Source organism: Micromys minutus (genome assembly GCF_963924665.1).
Source record: "Micromys minutus genome assembly, chromosome: 19".
In the NCBI taxonomy this organism is placed as follows: Eukaryota; Metazoa; Chordata; class Mammalia; order Rodentia; family Muridae; genus Micromys; species Micromys minutus.
The window spans coordinates 25,657,791-25,681,281 of NC_137954.1; the positions used below are offsets into that span (position 1 = coordinate 25,657,791).

The 23,491-nt window shown below is 43.2% G+C and overlaps 2 pseudogenes across 2 annotated transcripts; one reads left to right on the top strand and one right to left on the bottom strand.

Annotated features, from left to right (window-relative positions):
* The first annotated feature begins 3,758 nt into the window (after positions 1–3,758).
* LOC308432839 (large ribosomal subunit protein uL11-like) lies at positions 3,759–4,243 on the top strand (annotated as a pseudogene). Its single transcript has one exon. The product of its transcript is annotated as a large ribosomal subunit protein uL11-like (transcript).
* An 8,629-nt stretch (positions 4,244–12,872) lies between these two features.
* Positions 12,873–23,118, bottom strand: LOC308433225 (large ribosomal subunit protein eL24-like; annotated as a pseudogene). Its single transcript has 2 exons — positions 22,638–23,118; positions 12,873–12,925 (listed from the first exon to the last, which is right to left on the bottom strand). The product of its transcript is annotated as a large ribosomal subunit protein eL24-like (transcript).
* Positions 23,119–23,491: the final 373 nt, after the last annotated feature.

Sequence of the window (23,491 nt, forward strand, 5' to 3'; positions counted from 1 at the left end):
ACATGAGATTTTGTTGTTCTTTTGAGATGTAGTCTCTCTATGTAGCCATAGCTGTGTTAAAATTCACTCTGTAGACCAGACCCTGCAGATATCTGACTACTGTGTTTCTCAAGTTTTGGGATTAAAGGCACTACCATACCCTGCCGTAATTTTTTTTTTTTTTTAAATTAAAAATTCTACTGTGGGCTGGAGAGATGACTCAGTGGTTAAGAGTGCTGACTGCTCTTCCAGAGGTCCTGAGTTCAATTCCCAGCAACCACGTGGTGGCTAACAACCATCTGTAATAGAATATGATGACCTCTTCTGGTGTTTGAAGACAGCTACAGTGTACTCATATGTATAAATTTATGTATAAGTACTTATATACATAAATAAATAATCCATTAAAAATTCTATTATATGTATGTGTACCTCTCTCTCTCTCTCTCTCTCTCTCTCTCTGTGTGTGTGTGTATGTGTATATGTTTATAAAAGTTAGAGAACAACTTGAGGCAGTTGTAACCAACCATGTGGGTGCAGGAATCAAATTCAGATCCTGAGGCTTGGCAGCAAGTGTGATCATCTGCTGAGCTAACCTGCTGGCCTGTGAACATTTTTAAATGGTTACCTTGTGTCAAAGCAAATAGCCCCAGTCCTTGGCTCTTTCCACTTCTGGAAATCAGACACTGTTTCCCCTAGTGGAGGGGAATAAACAAATATTGGTGTTTAAGATGGCTTGACATTGTGTTTGGAGAGTGTTAATTCATGGTTAGGTGTCTTCACATGTCGTAGAGAAAGATGGAAGAAGCATCAGCTCTGTGATTTTTGCAGCTACAGCATAACGCTGAAGTACCCTGTGTTTATAAGGCAAAAATAAGGGAGTTAGTGTAGAGAGAGAACTGGACATTTAGCGGTACCTATGGCACAAATCCTGACAATCATGTGATAGAGGTGTCAGAAACTGTGTTTCAGGCCAGGGGTTTACTTTGCATATACATTGGAATCATGTAGGAAGTTTACAAATGTTAATGTCTGGACCTTACTCAACAGGCTCTCTCTCTCTCTCTCTCTCTCTCTCTCTCTCTCTCTCTCTCTCTCTCTCTCTCTGTGTGTGTGTGTGTAGTGATGGAACTCAGGGCTCATATATGCCAGATGAACTGTCTGTCTCAACTCTCACTTGAGCCTTTTGAAAAACATGCCTCCCTCAATCTCAGAGAGTCTAACATGAAGTCAGAATTGACAGCTCCATTCTAAACTTGTATTTTTCCCCTAGGAATCATTTTGGACCTCATTTCCATAACAGTTTAAAGTGATCTCTTATTACTGCCTCTCCTTGCTACCGAAATGCAAATGCACAGTTTGCATATTTATTTTAGAATGCTGCAGGGCAGGAGCCAAGCCTATTTTTATTCTTCCCTTTGCCAGGTGACAGAGAGCCACACATGACAGTTCCAGTTGCTGGGGTTGTGATCTGGGAGCATCCTTTGCTGGTTTTGCTGTCACCTAGTGCACATTGTGACTGAGTGGCCAGAACATCAGCACTAGAAGCTGGAAGTCCGAATCCTAGCCTCATTTCACCTATCACTTGGCAGCTTGGCTGTCAACTCCTTCTGGAGATATAGAATTTGGCTGCAGTAACTCTTGCAAGGACCTTGTTCTCCCAAGTGACCTTGACCATTGCAGTGCTTGGGAAATATAGGAAAGAGGCTTCACTAAGGAACTAATAACTTTAGGACCTTCTTCCTAAAGCCCCTTCAAATAGAGCAGAACATAGACTCTGGGGAAGCTTTCTTTGATGGGTCCAAGAAAATCAGGAATTCTAGAGCCACTGAAGATACAATAGAAAAAGGATGTAACATCAGCCATGACCTTGGGGAATGGCCTTGGGTCTCAGACTTAGCGAGCTGTAAGAGATGATTAGAATTCAACGCGATAGTTTGATACAAAACCACCCAAAGGATAGTTCTAACATCCAGAGTTTAAGATCTTATAGGTAGCATATAGGAATGACAAAAAGTCAAAACAAAACATAAGACCCACAAAGGGAGAAGTATATGTAAAGAACTAGAGTTTTTTTGTAAGTGCATATGGTATGTATGCCTATGTATATGTTTGTGTGTGTGTGTGTGTGTGTGTGTGTGTGTGTGTATTTGTGTATTTGTGTATGTGGAAGCCAAAGGTCAAAGTTGAGTGCCTTTTAAAAATCACTCTCTGATGTATTTTTGGAGATAGATCTCTGGCTCAACTGGAGTAGCTCTCACTGGTCAGGCAGTAAATCTCTGCCTTTCAGGCACTGGAATTCTAGACTTATGGTGCTGGCTTTTCACAAGGGTCCTGACGATCTGAACTCACGTTTGTGTGGCAAGTACTCTATCTGCTGAACAACTCCAGCCCAAGGACAAAGTAGTCTTTAGAGATAAATAAACAAATACAAAGTTCTATGCTTTCAAGGTTAAATAAACACCCAATCAGGCATAACACCTGGGTGGGTTCTGTGAACTGGCCTGGAGACTGGGTCAGTAACCTAAGAGGATGAGTTGCTTAGCAACCTGCATCTTTAAATTGGAAATTGACTTAAGGACTGGTGGTTAAGAGCACTGACTACTCTTCCTGAGGTCCTGAGTTCAATTCCCAGCAACCACATGGTGGCTCATAACCATCTGTAATGAGATCTGATGTCCTCTTCTGGTGTGTGTGAGGACAGCAACAGTGGACTCATATACATAAAATAAATTATTCTAAAAAAATGACTCAAACTAGGGCTTGATGGGTCAGTCCGAAGACTGACCTAGGTTCTAGTTAGTGTTCTACTTAGAACTTCTGGCTTGTTAGCATCCTCATCTGAGAGCAAGTTACTATCTTCTCCCAGGTAGACATTGTGGTAGCCCTAGGAGCTTAAGACTGCTAATGTTCAAAGAAATAAAAACTATCATCTTAATCTTTTCAAGATCAACAATTGGTGCATATGTAATAGTTTACAGATGTATACCTCACAACTTGAAAAAGACTTTGGTGCATTACAATAACACAACACACAGCATTCTACTGTAACATTTGTACTCTCCTTGCTAAGTGGGACTCTTTTCAAGTTGAAATGTGAGCTTATATCAACTTTGTAGCACAACAGAATTTAAGTCTCTCTTTTTTTGATATTATCAATTTATTAAGTCTATTTGAAAAATCACTTTTGTACCTTGGGAAGTTTGTCAGTCAGATGAAGTACCTGAAATGGAATCACATACATTAAATGTCACCGATTCTTGACCTTTTAGTTATGATCAAGTGTAGTGTCAAATATATGAAATTTATGCATACTACTTATTGATGTTAAAGAGGTTTAATTAAGTGTATAAATGGGACAAAGCATTAATCAAATGCCTTCTCAAAATGCTTGTTAATATTTGTTAGCATCGTAGATAGGACAATAAACTGGGCAGTGGTGGCTTTAATCCCAGCACTCAGGAGGCAGAGGCAGGCAGATCTCTGAGTTCTAGGCTAGTCTGGTCTACACAGTGAGTTTTAGGACAGCCAGGGCTACACAGAGAAACCCTGTTTCAAAAATAAAAATAAATAGAACAATAAGGTTCCTCATTTACTTTATAAGCTCAAGGAAGGGCTGTAGATACCTAAATCTGTAACCTAAATATTATTTCTCACTTTTGGCTGGAGAAGGCTGTGGTGCAACTTTCTTTGGTTATCCTGAATCCAAATCCATCCTGACACCAGCTGTTTCCACCCATGTCGTCCAAGCTTCATCCTGACACCAGCTGTCTCCACCCATGTCGTCCAAGCTCTACCCCAATGAGATCAAAGTCCTGTACTTGAGATGCACTGGAGGCCAGGTCGGTGCCACATCTGCCTTGACCCCAAGATTGGTCCTCTGGGTCTGTCTCCAAAAAAAGTTGGTGGTAACATTGCCAAGGTTACTGGTGATTGCCAAGGCCTCAGGGTTACAGTGAGACTGGCCATTCAGAACAGACAGGCGCAGACTGAATGGTGCCTTCTGCCTCTACCCTGATCATCAAAGCCCTCAAGGAGCCAGCAAAAGGCAGGAAGAAGCAGAAAAACAATAAACAGTGGAAATGTCACTTTTGTTGAGATTTGTAAACATTGCCCGGCAGACGCAGCACCAGTCTTTGGCTGGAGAACTTTCAAGGAGATCCTGGGTAATGCACCATCTTTGAGCTGCAATGTGGATGGCTACCACCCTCATGACATCATAGATGACATCACCAGTGGTGCAGTGGAGTGCTCAGCTAGTTAAGAGGCAAGAAACTATTCAATAACAGACTATCTAATATATATATTTTTAATTCTCAAGACCCAAATAAGATGGGTTTAAAACAGCCACTAATCAGAGTGTTTTCTCTCTCTTTAAATTTTTTATTTTCTTTTTTAAGATTATAATAGAATTATATCATTTCCCCCTTCCCTTTCCTCTCTCCAAACACTTCCCTATACCTCTCGTCTTATTTAGGTTTTTACTGCTGTGAACAGACACCATGACCAAGGCAACTTTTATAAAAGACATTTAATTGGGGCTGGCTTACAGGTTCAGTCCATTATCACCAAAGTGGGAACATGGTGGCATCCAGGCAGGCATGGTTCAGGAAGAGCTGAGAGCTCTACATCTTCATCTGAAGGCTGCTAGCAGAATACTGGCTTCCAGATAGCTTAGGATGAAGGTCTTAAAGCCCACGACCGGTGACATCTATTCCAACAAGGCCACACCATCAAATAGCGCCACTTCCTGGGCCTGGCATAGTCAGACTATCACATTCCACTTCCTGGCTTGCTCAGCTTGTTTTCTTATAGAACCCAGGACTACCAGCCCAGGGATGGCATCACCTACAAAGAGCTGGGCCCTCTCATCTTGATCACTAATTGCGAAAATGCCTTACAGCTGGATCTCATGGAGGCATTTCCTCAAGGGAGGCTCCTTTCTCTGTGGTAACTCCAGCTTGTGTCAAGTTGACACACAAAACCAGCCAGTCCATCTCTCCTTACTTTCTTTCAAGTTCATGGCCTCTTTTTCATTAATTGCAGTTACATGCAACATATAAATGAATATACATATATATTCCTTAACATAACCTGCTCAGTCTATATAACATTAACCTGTATGTATGTTTTAGGGTGAGCCCTTTGGTATTAGATAAGCAATTGGCTTGGTATTCCCAACTAAGACTATTTCTCTTACTTTAAGCATTGCCTATAGTTCTTAATGTAGGCTTGAGGTATCATCAACCTCTTCTCCATCCTCTACCCCATTCTATGTTCCTGAGTTGGCTGTTGTATTGTGTGTGTGTGTGTGTGTGTGTGTGTGTGTGTGTTTGTGTATTTACTTTGGTATATATATTGGTGTCTTCCTTGTTAATTTCATGCTTAGACAGTCATGTTGGTGAGACTTTATAGGTATAGAAGGTTTTCCCCCCTTCAGGTCTGGAGAGATAGCTCAGTGGTTAAGAGCACTGACTGTTCTTCCAGATGTCTTGAGTTCAATTCCCAGCAGCCACATGGTGGCTCACAAGCATCTGTAATGAGATCTGATGCCCTCTTCTGGTGTGTCTGAAGACAGCTACAGTGTACTCATATACATAAAATAAATAAATAATTCTTAAAAAAAGTTTTTTTTTCCTATGTTTCAAATCTAGCCTTAAGGGACATAAAAACTTTCCCCTCAATGGGCAAAAGATTCATCAGTGTAACAGAGCCCAGAGAATGGGGAAGAAGAGAAGGAAAATATGGATTCCAGGGTTGTAAGATTGCTTTGTTTCCAAGGCTGAGCTACTTAGGGGACTCACCTCCTTAGAAGAGACTTCAGTTTCTTTTGCTCTTTCATGGTTGTGGAGGAGGGCTCAGAGGAGAAGTTCTGACAACTGAGAAAGCTGGTCTAGGTTTTGGACTGGGTGTTGTCTTTCCATGTTACTATGATAAAATATTGTAGGCTGGGAAATTCATAAAGTATAGGAATTTGTTTCTTGTGGTCTTGGAGGCTTAGGAAGTTCAATTCAGCAGCTTCAGTGTCTGGTGCTGGGCTGTGTCTCTTTCCAAGATGGCACCTGTGCTGAGTCCTCACATGGTAAAAAGGGGAGAGGAGGTGCCAGAAGACTTTCTCTGGTACAAGAGTGCTAGTTCCATCCTTGAAATCAGCACTATCACGATGCACTCACCTCAACAGCTCGTCTCCCAATACTCTACACAGGGCCTCTCTCCAACATGAATTTTGTCAGAACACCTACGTTCTGCAGGTTCTGAGGAGTGCCTCTCAGCCAGCCCCTAGAGGTTGCTTTCTGCTGTGCTTTCGCTCTGCCTCTTCATCTAGACCCTTCCCCTGGGCGAGAGCAAGGTCACACTGTGGGAGATCCTGAGATTTTCCTTCCTCAGGGGGTTTTGTGGCCAATAGGCAGAGGAAACGTGCACAGGTTCAAATTCTTTGCGGTCAACAGAAGCCAGCTCCAGCTGACTTAATCACAAGCAGAGGAAGGGACTCCAACTCAGACACAGCTGGTCAGAACCACGGTCAAGTCCACATCCCAGACAATATCTGTTGAGACATCTGCTACTGAGCTCAGGGTAACACAGTCGAGTCCCCACGAAGGATGAAACCTTTGCTAGCCTGTCTCAGGAATGTCTGCTGGAATTCTCCCCTACCCCACTTCTCTGTATTGCTAGTTCCTGGACAGTGGCCTCTGGTGAAAGTCCTGACTGGACACATTCAGATTACGTGTCTGCCAGGAAGGCTGGAAAGACAGAGGCTTAGCTTCCGTGGTGTGCCATGAGGATGACTCTGAAATTCATGATAGGGTTGAAGTGGAGCCACATTTCAAGGGCTCCTGTCAGAATTTCAGGGATCTGTGAATGGATAGTTCAATTCAGCCATTAACAAGTAAATCACAGCTATATAAATAAGTTACCTTGCAAAGTACAGCTAAACTCTCTTTTTTTCTTGTGTGTAAAAGAAGCAGCATTCTAAAGGGAGAGAGAGGCAAGGACACAGATTAGCTTACCCGAGGGCCGTGCTCCAAGACTGGAGCAGCAGTGCTTGGGTCTGTTCTCATTTTAGTTCATATTTCCTAGGGCTGGCGCTGAAGAAGCTGACGAAACAGTAATAGGCACAGACAGAATCCTTCAAAACCATCAACCAACCTCAAAATCCAGGCTAGACCCAAGAAAACGAAACACTCCAGGTGTGTCTGTTTTCTGTAGCTGAAGAGAAAGGCAACTTAGAGCAAGGAAGAAAACATAAAGGTGACAATTCCAAATATTATAATAAATAAATGAGTAAACAGGGGCCAATCCTCCCAGACCAACAAAGGCTGAGGTGTATGCTTAGACTTCCAACTCAACACTCCTGTTAAAGAGGTGTCAGAGGCCAAGTGGGGGGGGGGTTTCAGTTTCTGGCTCCCCATAACCCCCAGCAACAATGAGGTAACCTTCCTCCATTCCCTCTGGATGGTGTTGAATGTGTTATTGTGTCTACATAGTGATTTCAAGGCCCTCTTCTTAAAATTTTACTTTATGTATGTGGGTACACTGTCGCTGTCCTCAGACACACCAGAAGAAAGCGCCAGATCCCATTACAGATGGTTGTGAGCCACCATGAGGTTGCTGGGAATAGAGCTCAGGACTTCTGGAAGAGCAGTCAGTGCTCTTAACCACTGAGCCATCTCTCCAGCCCTTCACCGAAGGCTTCTCCACAAACAAATGAAAAAGAGGAAGAAGCCATCGAAGCCACCATCCATACCACTATCAGCCATCTGGATGGAACTGACATTTAGGGCGCACTGACTTGGAAGCATCACAATACGTATTCCTTTTGTGTTTTGTGTCTTTTCTGACCTTCTTGTCATTTCTGTCCCGTTCTTCATGGAGTATGTACTACGAGACAATATTCCGGACTATAACACACGTTGCAACAAGTTTAAGAGAATCAGCATAGAACTTGTTCTCAAACACTGTGGACTCCAACGAGAAATCGATAACAGAAAAATAACAGGAAAGTCTCCAAGCGTATGGAAACTAGACAGGTTTTGAAAAATAATCAGTGAGTCCGAAAGAAATCTCAGGGAAATAAAATATTGAACTAAGTGTCACTAAAGCTGTCATATATCAAAATTTGTGAGATGCTGCTATAGAAGGTCTGAGAGGGAGATTCATAGCTCTAAACATAGACATGAGTGAAGTGGAACATGCTGGGTGGTGTATTTCTGTAGTCTAAGAACTCTGGAGGCAGAAGCAGGAGGGTGGAGAGTTTAAGGCCTGTCTCTGCTACACAGTGTGTTCAAGGTCTGAGCTACATAGATCATATCTCAAAAACCCAAGGACAAGGGTATCCCAGCCACAGAACTTCTGCCTAGTCTTGTTGTTTGAATGAGAATGGCTTCCCTCTGCTCATATATTTGAATACTTGGTCCCCAGGTAATGGAACTATTTGGAAGGGATTTGGAGGTGTGGCTTTATGTGTGTCACTAGGGGTGGGTTTTGAGGTTTGAAAAGCCCACACCAACTAATCCCCAGTTAATTGTCTCTCCCTCTTCTTTTCCCTCTTCTCCCCCCCCCCCCTTTGCCTAGTGCTTGTGGAATGTCAGAAACACTCAAGCTCTAGTGCAGAGCCTGCTTCCATGATCTAACCTCTAAAATTCTGAGCCCCTATAATATAAGTTGCCTTGGTCATAATGTCTTTTCATAGTATTCAAAAAGTAACTAAGGCTGGGTAGTAGTGGTAAATGCCTTTAATCCCAGCACTCTGGAGGCAGAGGCAGGTGGATCTCTTTGAGGCCAGCCTGGTCTACAGAGCAAGTTCTAGGACAGCCAAGACAACGAAAAGAAACTCTGGAAAAACAGAGGGGGGGGGGGAGGGAGAGAGAGGGAGAGAGAGAGAATTAAAAAAAAGGTCCCTTGAACTGAACAAACAAACAAAACCCCAACAAACCCAAACAGAAAACAGGAATAAGACAGGAATAAGAAAATAGACAAAGTAGCCCATGGTTGCCATCACAGAGCTTGAGAAGAAAGAGACTCATTAGAAACAGAAACAGAGCTGGACACTGTTTAAAGGGCAGGGGAGGAGAAATGATCTCAAATCAATCTTCTAAGTCTTATCCCAAGAACTTAGAAAAAGGCTAGCAAACTACAGCCAAAGGAAATGGAAGCAAGGGTCCAGGGAGGAGCAGGGTATGCTGGTTCACCCCTGTAATCCCAGAATTTGGGAGGTGGACGCAGGAGGGTCAGGGGTTCAAGGCTACATGGTGGGTTTAAGAAACAAAAGGTTTGCCTCACTCCAACAACAAAACAAAACAAAAATAAAACAAGCAAACAAACAGCCTCCAGGGGGGCAAGAAGCAAAATCAAATAAAAATATAATATCATATGCTACCACTCAAATATATAACATATTTAGGCATAAATCTAACATATATAATCTATATGGTGAAAACTGCCAGACTGAAGAAAGAAATCAAAGAGGACGTGAATGAATGAGGAGACATATCTTGTTCATGAGCAGAAAAGTTCAGTATCATAAAGGTATCAATATTTAAAAACATATAGGTTCAATGCAAGTTTTGTCAAATGCTAGTGTTTTTTTGTAGATACAGATAAAATTATTTTATAATTTCTATAGTTAAACATAGGAATCATGGCAGCCAGGAGAACATGAAAAGAGAAACTAAGGGTGATTTCATTTACCTGAGTCCAAGAATTACTATATAGCTTCAGTAATCAAGAGAGACAGACACATGGATTAATGGTGCATAAGTGGACCTAGAAATCGATCGGCAGACACATACCTAACTGACTTTTGGCAAAAGGGTGCAAAAACAACTTAAGGGATAAAAGACAGCTTTGTCAATAAAAAATGACACAGATAGACCTTTCCTAGGCAAACAAAATACGTAAAATCCTGGTATAAATCTCACATTCTAGAAAAAAAATCTAAATCAAAATGAATCACAGGCTTAAATGTAAAACTTTTAAAAAATACTTTTTTTTAGTGATTTTTGTGTATGTTTGCACACACATCTATTTGAGTGTATATGTGTGTAGGATATGTGAGGAATGGAACATGGGTCTGTGAACATACAGAGGCTGGGAGAAGGCATTAGGTCCTTTGGAGCTGCAGGCCTTTGAGGGACACTGGGCTATGGTAATGTGGGTGCTGGGATCCAAACTCTGGTTCTTGTAATTGTTCAGCCAGCACTTTTAACCTCTTAGCTATCCCCACAGCTGTATAAAAGAATCGATTGGCTCCTTTGCGTCTGGACTAGGCAAAGAGCTCTTAGATTTGACAGGGAAGACCTAGAGCTCATAAAAGCTTAAAATTTTCACTCTGCAAAAGAATTTGTTATATGAAGCCAAGCATGGTGGTGCATGCTTTTAAGCCCAGCACTTAGGAGGTAGGAACAGGTAGATCTCTGTGAGTCTGAAGCCAGTCTGGTCTATACAGTGAGTTCCAGGACAGTCTGCTGCTGACACACACACACACATACACACACTCTCTCTCTCTCTTTCTTTCTCTCTCTCTCTCTCTCTCTCTCTCTCTCTCTCTCTCACTCTATAGATAGATCACACACTCTAACTCCGAGGGACTGGCTTGTTGTGCTGTGTACATCAAAAGGTCATTCTCTTCCCCAGCTCACTTGTACTTCAGTTTATCCCTCACTGGAGGGCAGAGAAGCTTCTTCCATTAAACTTATTCCAAATAGATCACTCACGGGCCATTGTTCATAACGTTTTATGTGCAGATGCATCTTCGTTTCTTTGGGGGTATGAGACTGAGAGTTTTATTGGTAGCTCAAATGGTAGCTGGACATTCAGGCATCCAAGAGAGTGACATCACATTGGCAGCTACACATCACCTTAATGCAGATGAGCAGACAATGCAAGCAGATGGGGTCTCTTCTCGCTCCATAACAGGCTGCTCTGTGTCCACCAGCACACCACTGTCTGCAACCTAGGAGGGTTCTACAGGCAGAAGAAGTGGGTTTCGGTACAGATGGACCCTGGCTGCTGCCCAAATAACGAATGTATCATAAAAAGAAGAAAAGGGTCTCAGGCTATCGTAAGAGAAGACAGAGTCTGGGTTCACTCTCATGATTCCCCCACCCCATGTTTTATTCAAGGGGCCTGCAGCCTGTGGTTGAGGTGGTAGATCTGAGGCACTGGATCCTTGGTGTCTATAATTTTATCTTTTGAATTTTTGGTAAAGGAATGGGAAGATAGTGTCTTAGGGTTTTACTGCTGTGAGCAGACACCATGTCCAAGGCAACTCTTATAAAGGACAACATTTAACTGGAGCTGAAGTACAGGTTCAGAGGCTCAGTCCATTATCATCAAGGTGAGAGCATGGCAGCATCCAGGTGGGAGGAGCTGAAAGTTTTACATCTTCATCTGAAGGCTACTACTGGAAGACTGAATTCCAGGCAGCTAGGATGAGGGTCTTAAAGACCACATACACAATAACACACCTACTCCAACAAGGCCACACCTACTCCAACAGGGCCACGCTTTCTAATCATGTCACTCCCTGGGCTGAACACATAAAAACCATCACAGAGAGGTTATAAAAATATGGAGGCTTATGGATGCTCAGCTGTTTGATCCTTCCCCTTTAGTCAATGCCCTTTGTATTCTCCCTTTCCTTCTAATTCTGGTCCTTTCCTTAGCACTTTGATCTAGAGACCGAAGGCTGGGAACGCATCACAGATAATGGGTGCATGAACATGGGACATACGGAGTCTTTACCAACAGAGCTGCCAAGTTGGGACTGGCTGCATTCATAGTCCCTGCCTCAGAGAGAGCGCTTCTGAAGGCAGAGTTGAGCTGACACAGAGGTGAGACACAGGAGGGTGGGCAAAGAGATACACTTTGTTGAGCTGAGTCTCCGGGAAGCCTCTAGTTCCTGGTCCCACATAGCCAAATTCTAGCTCATTCTTTCTTGTCTCTCTTGCCAGTCCTTCCCAGCCATATTCTATTTTTGTCCCACACAAACTATAGTTAAAATTTACCCCCTTTTGGCACACACAGCTGAAAGAATTCCAGATAAACACTCTATAAAGAGCTCTCCCTGTCTCGACAGCATCTTTTTCCTCCCATGGCTTCCCTCTACCGGGAAATTACATATGCTGTCTAAAGCTGCCAGTCACATCCAAACACCGCAGGGCAGCGTCTGTCCCCCAGAGGATCAGCTAACTTCAAGACAAGCTCCAGGGATCTCAGAGAGGCTGCATTTCTCCTGAGATCTTTGGACGCTTCATTCAGTCATTGAGTTGAATCAGAGTCTTGATATCGGCAGGAGCCTGCAGCTTTATATCCTAGGAGACACATTTGGACAGAAAACCCTGAACTTTATTTCTTCTTCTCCCCTCAGTATAGAAAAACATTCCAAAAACCATACCAAATGTTTCTGAGAAACATTTTGTGGGGATGAACTGATCAGGTACTAAGACAACTCTGTCTCGGGCTCCGGTACTCCTTGATTTATTTTGATGCTGAAACAGTTGCAACGCCACCCTTCGCCACATTTTTTTTTTTTTTTTTTTTTTTTTTTTTTTTTTTTTTTTTTTTGTCTACACAGTGGTGAAAACTGCATATGGTTTATTTCAATTAGCTTAATTGTTTTTGGTATTTAATAGCTAATTGTCTTAATTAGCTTCCGAAGCACAACAATGCCAACAACGGTAATGACTGCATCTTAACCATATGGTTACAGAAGACAGATGAGTCTGTTTCCATCCTCAGGCTCTGCTTGTCCCAGGAGGACCGGACAGATGCGAGAGAGGAGGAAGACACAAGTCCTCAAGAGGGCTGACCTGGCCTTGAAAGCAAAATCCCGAATATTAAGAATAAAGAGGAGGTGACGGATGGGAAAATAAAACCGGAGGATTAAGGATTTATGGAGAATCCAAGTCATCAATTTTCTTAATGTAGATACCACGGAGCGACGCTGGGTGAAGAAGAGTGACGGCACATCCCTGGTCCAGCAGGCTAGATTGGCTTTGATCTGGGAAGCAAACGTTTGAAGAACAGATGGCGAGACACTAAGGATGAGAAATGTCCCACGGTGCAATCCGTCTTAAGAATAGCTGGCACCAGTCAAAACCTGGGTGACATTCCTCTGGCCAGTCTGGCTCAGAAGTGGCTCATAGCTAGTGCCTTGTATACCTTAGGAGCTTACTATATGCTTTAATCAGCAGCTGTCTGGAAATCCTATCTGCTCAGCCTTCAAAATGTATCTAGACTCTGATGCTCAGCTCCTTAACTGCTGTTCTTATGGTCTGATCCGCTATCATCTTTGACCTGGCCACCTCCACCAGCCTTAAAACTGGTCTATCTGCATCTGCCTCAGATTCTAGAGGAGTTTATCCTTTTTTTATCCACCCGTTTTAAACATTTCATATCTAATCTTTTATTTACTTAATGTATATGAGGAGGAGAGTACACACCATAGCACATGTGTGGGGTGAGAGGACAGACAACCTTTGAGAATCAGCTCTCTCCTTCTACCATATGGGTCCTGGGGATCAAACTCAGGTCATCAGGCTTGGAGGCAAACACTTCTACACATTAAGCCCTCTTGCTGGCCCCAGAATTCACTTTTAACACGGTAACTGTCTTAATCTGTTTCTCGTTGCTATAACAAACTGCGGGAAACTTGTTAATTTATAAAGAAAAAAATTTCTCTGGCTCATGATTATGGAGTCTGGAAATCTGGCTTGTGCTTGACATCTGGTGAGGGACTTCATGACACCTTATAGAACAGTGTAAGATATCATGTGGCTAGATGGAATACACACACCAGCGCAGTTCTCTCTAAAGCTACTGAAGTTATTAAGGGACTCCATACCACCCTCATAATCTAATTCAGTCTTAATTATTTCCCCAAGGCCCCACTGTCAAATGTATGAATTTCGGGACAAGTAAATGTTCAACATAGAAGTTCCAGTGGATGCATTCAAATCACAGCAACAGCTAAAGGAAGCCATTTAAAGAAAGATCATAATGCCATGTCACTTTCCTGAGAACCTGCTGGTAGCACCTATGTGGCTCAGAACAAAGCCTTATGACAATGTGCAGCCAGGGCCTTCCCATCCTGTATCACCTTTCTGATCTCTTCTCCACGTGCCCTTCCTTTCCACTTCCACTGTGCTGTGAAGTTCTTCACATGCTCACACAGTAGGGCCACACTGCTTGGGTTACACCTGCCTGAAGATATTTAACTCAAGGAGAATGAAAAGCCTAGACCCTGTATATTATTTTACTTGTTTGAGGCTGTGACGAAACACCTGATTTTCTGGAGGCAAAGCTAAGGTTTGAGTCTCGGAGGAATTGGGCTGGATCAGGGGAGAGAGGGAAGTCACTAGACTGGAAGGGTGGCCTGCCTGGGAAGGAAATAGTGATGCTTATTGAAGGAGTGTCTGGGTCAGCAAGAAGAACTGGTTTTAGGATGGTTTTCAGGAAGGTTGTGGTACTCTTTGGGAGGTGTCTGGAGTAACAAAATACGCTGTTCCTGACATTGCTTATAGGTCATCTGAGCTATGTGGCTCATGTTTGAGAGAGCAGGAATTCACTGTTACCATAAAGTGTTACAGGATATTTGAACCTGTTCCTAGTTAGAGTGTTAAGGGCTGAGCCCTTAGCACACACTTTTAAGCCCTCTGGCTGGAATATATACACACCGTAAGAACTCACCTTTAATCCCAAACAATGAAGGTAAAGTGAGTTTGAAGAAGGAAGCAGCCATGTTTGAAAGTGATTAAGTGGCAGAAATCGTGACTCATGAGAGAAAGATTTGACAGAGTAGGATGTGCCCAACTCTCATGAGGAGAGGAAAGAGACGCTACTTGAGACAGTGCAGAAGCTGGGGGCAATTTTACTGGGAGAGTTTTACAGAGAGAGATTGGAGAGAGAACAAGTTAGACACAGGTAAAGACAGAATGAGCCAGAGAATGAGAAGAAGCCAGAAGATTAGAACAGATTGCCAGGGTTAGGTTTGGGCCAAGCATACAATTCAGAGGAAGAGAGAAATATCTAGATCGAATAAGCCATCTGGGAGAGGAGTTTGAACCACAACAGCTGAGTTGAACCAACCAGCCAGAGTTCAGAAAGAACAAGAAAGAGTGAGCTTATTCAGCAGCAAGTTTCAGAGGCTGAAAGCGTTCTAGGCCTAGGTAAGATTGTACGGAGGCTAAAAGCTTCCAGGACTAGGCCTAGATGGAGGCAGGACTACAATAGCTACAGAAGAATTAAAGTTACATTTACAATCTATTATGTTCTATATGCTACACCTTGTTGTAAGCATTTTATATGCAGATAATCATTCTGTCCTTACCATCCAATGAGGTAGCTACTCCTATTATTTGACCAATGAGGGGCCAAGGAGAAGTCAAGCAATTTGCATACAGTCACGTGGCCAGTGAGCCGTGGAATAGCGTTAACTATGCAGTCTGATTCCACTTCATCATTCTGCTTGGTTAAGAAACACTTCTCTTGCCCTTGCTTCAAACAGCCTTTGGGAAGCTGTGGAGGCAAAATTCCTTCCTTCTGATTCTTTTCTTCCTTCTGTTCCTCCTCTTCCCTTCTTTACCCTCTGTTTTCTGTCGTTAGTATGTCAGCCGGGAGTGTGGTCGGGTGACTTCATGTCATATGAAAAGACGGTGGAGAAGGATAGTACGTATTCCCAGGTCTGGCTGGGGTTAGTTTGGATTTTGTGGGGCCTGAAGTTTATATTATCTATTGTAGGTGGACTCTTCACTTATAGATTTGGGGGGGGGAGAGGGGGCGACAAATAAAAGATAAAAATGATCCTGTTTTTTGCAAATTTCATAAACAACTGTCAAGTTGAATCCCCATCTTTAGCTCTTCAGAGAGAGCTTCCTGAACTCCCTAGAAACCCGCCTCTCACCTTGGATCTGGCTTTTCTGAGCATCCCAGAGGGGAAAGTGGATCAGCTGAGATTCTGATTTCGGATTGCCTTGAGTCCTTCTTAGGACAACAGCCAAACGGAGGACTAGGGTCCTGGAATTGTTCTTTCCGACTCTCTGAGACATTGGGGTGACCCAACCACCATCCTAGCTTGTAAAGGGGGGGGATTACCATCCAGTCTCACTGGGAACACAGTGATTTATGAAAGGTGAGGTGGCCTTACCAAGCACAGTTCAGCTCTGTTTGCAGCTCAGACTCCAGCACTTGAGAGGAAAAAGTTTGTGTCAAGGAGAAAACATGTATTATGAAAAGCTACTTGGAAAATGGCTGCTTTATTGTCCCAAGGACCCTGTCAAGGAATGTGGATACATGAGCTTTTTTTTTTTTTTTTTTTTTTTTTTTTTTATGGGGCAGGGGGAGGAAGCAAGACGAGTCCAGAGGGTGAGTAGACCGAAGACTACTTGCTGAGTCGGACACCCCCTGACCTCCATAAATATCCCTGCCACGTGAGATATTTCCCTTTCTCCTTTGTCAGACCTTCTATGTGCTAACCGTTGACCTAATCCAGAGCCAGTCCCTGAGATTCTATAGACAAATGTGCCATCTCTCCCCTCCCTGTAGTGGATCATTACACTTTTTTAATTAAAAAAAAAAAAAGATTAGCAAATCCATGGCTCATGATTCAGTGTTATCTGAAGGTCATCAGTAATTTTGAACAACTGACAACCAATTACAGAGTTTTGGGACCAGTGTGGTTTTGTTTAATCCTGCAACATCTGACTCCAACAGCTAGTGTCTCTGTCATATGAAGGTAGTTTCTTTTAGAGTTAAAAAAAAAAAATCTATTTATTTACCTTATGTGTGAGTGCTCTAGCTGCATGTACACCTGCAGGCCAGAAGAGGGCATCAGATCCTATTACAGATGGTTGTGAGCCACCATGTGGTTGCTGGGAATTGAACTCAGAACTTCTGGAAGAGTGGTCAGTTCTCTTAACTGCTGAGCCATCTGTGCAGACCTTTTTAGACTGTTTAATTCTGGGCAAAGGGGGAAAAACAAAACAAACAAACAAACAAACAAACAAACAAAAAACGCAAAGAAATAAAACTAGCTTTACTAAGGGCAACTTACATAGTGGGGCTGGATGGAGAAAGGGAAATGGGCGCACAGATGGGTGTTATTACAATAGGAGTATTTCAGTCCTTGTCCTGGGCGAGTGGAAACAGAAGCCCAAAGTCATGCTTAGCTACACAGGGAGCTCGAGGCCAGCTTGGGCCGTAGTAAACCTTGTCCCAAACAAACAAATGAATGAATTAATGTACACGCTCATGTTTTCCTGGTAGGGCTTTGCGGGATAAGCTGCCATGGGTCCCGGTTGACGGACTTGGCCCTGTCCCACATGTCGGCTATGTGTTCAGTTCAGCCTGTTCCTGTACAACGTGCAGTCACATAGTGGCTTGGCTTTAGCCTCAATGCTGTTCTGGCTCTTTTTTTATTTTTAGAGTGTCTACGAGTAGCTCTGTTCTCCATCCTTGTTTGGGCCAGCAGAGCAATGTTAGAAACTGATTGTGGTTTGTCTTTAAAGAGAGACATTGGGCTGGGGAGATGGCCCAGCCGTTAGAGGCTAGACCCACGACCAGAAATAGAAGAGAAGCATGGCCAACCTTTCTGGAGATGTTTGACGGAATGGCTTCCACCAAGAGAGGCAGAGGTAAGCTGGGTAGTGAGGACAGGACCTGAGGGCAAGCCCATGAGAAGTTGGAGCTCCAGGTAGGGAGGGTAAATCAAGTAACTGTATGCATGGAAATCCATCCTCAGTCACTGGATTCTGAAGGACGACTATGCCACGTGGAAGGCGCTGCCTTGTGACCTCAGAGTGTGCACTGGGTATGGCCAACCCCACCGCGTGGCCCTGCCTTGCACCACAACTTCGTGGTGGTTTTCCCAGAGCAGACAAAACCCACCGAGAGCATTCACTTGATATTCGAGTGTCCCCCTGTTCATTTACTTTTTCCTCTCGCTCAGAGAAAATTGACTGTAAGTGGCGACTCCACAGTCACTCCCGAGCTGCAAATTAGAGCTAAGCCAGCAGCCCTGAGATTTACAATTATAACCTCTTGGAATTGAACTATTAACTAACCCAAACATGAGTGTGTGTATTAAGTCACCAGCCATGACTTGAGTGATTACCAATGGCCCCTGTTCAGTCGATAATTTTAAAATGCTTGGAATTGCTATTGCCTCTTCAATCATTTCCCCAGACACTGAGGTCATCTCTCTCCGTCTCCTGTCCTTTCTCTATCTCTCCCTCCCTCCCTCCCTCCATCTCCCCTCCGTCATACTCTCTGCTCTTCAAGTTTTACTGAGGTATTCCAGGAGCCTGGATAGGATGTCTTTCTTTTCTCTTTTAGGAATTGTTCAATAAGTAAGGTTTGAAGCCTGAAGGTGAAACTGAAAAATCTATTCAAGCTCCTTTTTATCCCTAATCCTTTAAGAAGGACTGTGGGATTTGACCAGAAGCCGAGCAACAACTAGAATTTACCTAGAAATGGACATGACAGGTGAGTTGTAATGGAAATACTTAGAGGCAATAGTTAATTAGGTAAACTGACCTTAACAGCAGGCTCTGCTTTACTAAGGTTGTGGTGGAGTTGGGTCCTGTTCCCACCTCTGTTTACTTAGATATGTGTTCTCATGTTTCCCAGGTTGGACTCTTTGGCTCAAGCTGTACATCTGTCCCAGCCTGGAGAGTTCTGAGGGCAGGTGGGTCTCTCACTTGTTCTTCTAACTGCTATTTTTATTTTATTTTTTAAATTTATTTCAAGGTAGGGTCTCTCTCTATCAGGTAGCCCTGGCTGTCCTGGAACTTACCGTGTAGACCTGGCTGGCCATGAACTCTCACACACCCATCTCACCTGCCTCCTGAGTACCGGGATTAAAAGACATGGCTGGGTTTAGATTTATTTTTATGGTGACTTTGAATCTCACATTCATGGGCCGCAGGAAGTGGATTGCACTTTATAACCGCGGCAGGAAGTCATTTTCTTTGAAAGCAACGTTAAATAAAATGTGAGACAATCTAAAGGAGAATATTTAAAAAATGGTAGTGATAAGTGGGAAAGGAAGACAGCAGTGATTTTGAAAGTGGGGCACAAAACTGGAGCACAGGAAGCGGTGGATGAGGTGGGGTGCCTGGAGGAGCTCTGGTACAAACTTCTCCAGCTTAAAGATTCTGCAGACATTTTTATATGCAAGTAATGACGCTCCTCCAGGAAGTGGCCTCTGCTTTCCATGTAGTTCCATCTTTGTCTTTCCATTTGTGGCTGGCTATACAGTAAAACCACTCACTAGGTCAGTCTGACAACTGTCCCATCTCTCAACATGTTCTCTCTGGCTCCATGATCATGCAATTGTCCTGTCTGGGTGTGGAGGGTCTCAGAGAAACAGAGTGTGTTCATGAGCCCAGGGCTCCTGGGGAGTCTCACGACATTCAGGAAATTGGACTTGGATGCCCCATTATTGCCAACAGTGATGAACAGCTCCATGACCTCCCTTTCCAGGCATCAGTTTTCTCATTGTCCTGAATAAAGAGAGAAGAACTGCCCAGAGTCAGGAGTCCACAGCCAGTGATTGTCAGTGGTGCCCATCTACAGGAGATGACAAAGGAACAAGGGCAGGGACCCCTGGAGGAGCCTTGTTTTTAGATATTTTAGTCAGGCAGATCAAGAAAGATGGAAATATAAACTTCTAGTCTGAGTTATTACAGAGAGCTGTTTTTGGGGTCCTGTAAAGATTAGAGAAAACATAAGCCATAAATCAACAAATCATATTGGTGATCAAATAAGGACTTTTGAAGGACCTCAGATGTAAGATTGTTTCTACAACTCTATACCTTGGACCTCTAGAATATTCTGTCTAGGACTCTTGGTGGGACCCTCCTAGTAGAGTTTGTGTCCACTCTGGACTGGTTATGTTTGAGAAGTATTACATATGGCTTATGCATCCTTGACTTCTTTCTTTCTTCCTCTAGATCCTTGATTTGATCCACATCCTTCCTGCTAGGTGGGCACTTTACAATCCTGAGATTCTCTAGTAAAGAACCAATTCCTGTCTGGAGAAATACTTTGGTGGCATGTGTGGGGTGGTTTATTAGCACTACATGTATTTGTTTTCTGCTCATTGAATAAATAATCAGACAATAATGTCAGCATACATTTGAATCGAGAAGGTCTTTTAACTTCCTGCGACTGCTTTTAATTGAATCCTTTCATGTTAAATATTCCCCCCTCCCCTGAAATAACATGCTATAGTGTTTACAGGGAGATTTCTAATTTCACAGTAAAATGGCTGTGCCATTTTGATTACATTCCAAATTCTTGGTAATTGTCTCATTTTCCTTTTGTAAAGGAAATTCAGACACCTAAACACAATTGTACCTCGACACCCATTCAGAGCACAATGAAGAATTCTGCCAGCAGAAACCAGCATGTTGTGAATAGCTTCTTTGTCCACATTTGGTTGCTTCAAATTGTCTGGGTTTTGGAGGCAGCGCAGATGTTCCCAGCTGCTGGAAAATGAAGCTTGAAGTTAAAGCTGGTAAGGAGGAAAAAAAAAAAAAAAAAAAAACCTAATTCAAATTCCAAGAATGATTTAACCCAAGTCAATTTCTACTTGAGAAAATGGGGTCAATGTTCTGGACCCCACAAGAACCACCCTGGTGATTAAAAAGTAAATCTTGAAGAATTAAATTATGTTGCTGTTCAGCCTTCATATGTATGCTTAGAGGGGGAAGAAAACCTCACAGTGCATCAAAGGCTGTCAGAATAACTCAATTTAGGGATGGTGGCAAAGCCTTACTGTAAAAAGGGTTTACCAGGCAGTGAGCATTGCTCGGGGGACCTGCTGCACACTTCACTTGCTATCTGAGAGAAAGAAAGAGGGCTTCCTGATGAATAATTTCAGCCGCACACACACCGCCTGAATATCAAATTATTTTAAATGAGAACTTCAAAAGGATCTAACTGGTAAATGAATGAACAGCTCTCAATAGCTGCCTGACAGAACAAAGATGTTCAAAGAAAAAAAAAAGCCAAAGTGGGGTGGCAAAGGTGCCAGGCTCTATTGGGCCAGGCATCCCAAGACACATGCACAAGGTCAGCTTGCTCTCTGATGCAAGTGTGTGTGTGTCTATAGACCATTCAGGTTGCTATAACAAAATGCCTTAGACTGGGTAACTAATAAACAAGAGATGTTCATTTCTTACGGTTTTGAAGGTTGAAAAAAAATCTGAGATCAGGGTAAAGAGTAAATAATAACTGCCCCTCTCTCTCAAGTTGCAAAAGACTTATGGGTTATTGTGTTTTTTGTTTAGGTTCCTATTGTTGTGATGATAAAACACCAACCAAAACCAACTTGTGGAGGAGAGGGCTTATTTCACCTCCTGGATCACAGTCCATCTTGGAGGGCAGTTAGGGCAAGAATTAGAGACAAGGAGTGAGTAGAAGGATGCTGCTTACTGGCTTGTTCCCCGTGGGTTACCCAGCTGCTTTCTTATGTAACCCAGGATCACCTACCTAGGGATGGTACTGCCCACAGTGGGCTGAGTCCTTCCACATCAATCATTCATCAAGAAAACGCCCCACAGGCTGGCCTACAAGTCAATCTGATACGGACATTTTCTCTATTGAGGTTTTCTCTTAGATCACTCTAGTTTGTATGAAGTTGACCAAAGACCTGCCGAGGACAGCATTGTTTGTGTGTGCAAAGACCAACTCAGGGTCATCCGTATGTCCATGACCTTAGACATTTACCATTTATTTGTGTTGAGAACATTGAAATCTGATCTTCGGGCTATTTTAAAATATACAAACAATGATAAACTCTATTCAGCCCTAGACTGCTGTCTTAGTCAGGGTTTCTATTCCTGCACAAACATCACGACCAAGAAGCAAGTTGGGGAGGAAAGGGTTTATTCAGCTTACACTTTCATATCGCTGTTCATCACCAAAGGATGTCAGGACTGGAACTCAAGCAGGTCAGGAAGCAGGAGCTGATGCAGAGGCCATGGAGGGATGTTACTTACTGGCTTGCTTCCCCAGCCTTTCTCAACTTGCTTTCTTATAGAACCCAGGTCTACCAGCCCAGGGATGGCACCACCCACAATGGGCTGGGCCCTCCTCCCTTGGTCACTAATTGAGAAAATGCCTTACAGATGAATCTCATGGAGGCATTTCCTCAACGGAGGCTCCTTTCTCTGTGATAACTCCAGCTTGTGTCAAGTTGACACAAAACCAGCCAGTCCAACTGCATTTACTCTGTGCTAAGGGGCATGAGAACTCAGCCTTCTCACTTATTTCGGTATCTGTTGTCTAACCTCTTCCCATCCCCCACTCCATCCTTCCCCAGCTCTGGTAATCATTCTATTCTTCACTTCTAAGGGAACAACATTCAAAACTATTAAGGTTACAGGTATGTATGTGTGTGTGTATGTATGTATGTGTGTGTATGTATGTATGCATGTGTGTATGATGCATATATGAGTGTGTCATGGTGTCTATGTGGAGGTCAGAGGAACACTTGTGGGAACTGGCCCTGAGCTTGTGGGTCCTGTAGATCAAATTCAGCTCATCAGGCAAATGTTTCTACCCATGAGCCATCTTGCTGGCCCAAGCTCAGCTTTTTTTTTTTTTTTTTTTTTTTTTTTTAAGACGGATCTTTATTTTAAACTCTGATCTACCGCCAACTCTGGGGGCAGAGACCTTCACAGGCTTCACAATCTTTTGTTTGCATGCTGCCTTTGTGGGGTCTTGGCAGCAGCCATTACTGTCTTCTTTGATGCTGGTTTAGCCTTTTTTTTTTTTTTTTGCTTCCTTGGCAGCCCTGATCGCCTGCTCTCTGAGCTTTCCTAACTTCCGGTTTCTGAGTCCTCCCGGCATTATATCAATAGGAGATGCGCCAGTGATGACTTGCTGGAACTTGACGACACGGCGGGTTTTTTTCTTTTAAATTGCTTCCAACAGTTTATCTGTGGAAGATTTTTTTTTTTGGGGGGGGGAAAGGAATGCTGACTCACATTTGGCATTAAGAAACTGGAAAACCTTCCCATTGGTCCTGATGTAGCATCGCCCATGTCCCTGGTAGATCTCGTATGCGCTAAAACTGCACAGCTCGACCCTCGTGGTGATAGATGTCGGCCGACGGCGAAGAGAAAGACTCATGGGAAAACATCTTATCCAACCACAACTTTTAACACTTTCTCCTAATCTGTCTTTCTGCTCATGACATATTCTCTTAATTTAGTGTCTGCTACGTTCATTCATTTACCCTTTTTAAACAGTCACTAATCCCATTCATGAGGACCCTGCCTTCATGGATTCACCACCTCTAGAGACTCTTCAATTCATGATTACACTGTGGCTACGTTTTAACATGTGAACATACACTCTGTGTGTGTGTGTGTATGTGTGTGTGTGTGTGCATTCGAGTGATGACATTCAGACCACAGCAATGAATCTCAGGATTTGAGGGATAATCAAATCTCTTTTATCGTATTTTGCAGGTGAAAATGCAGAGGCCTGAGCATGTGTCTCC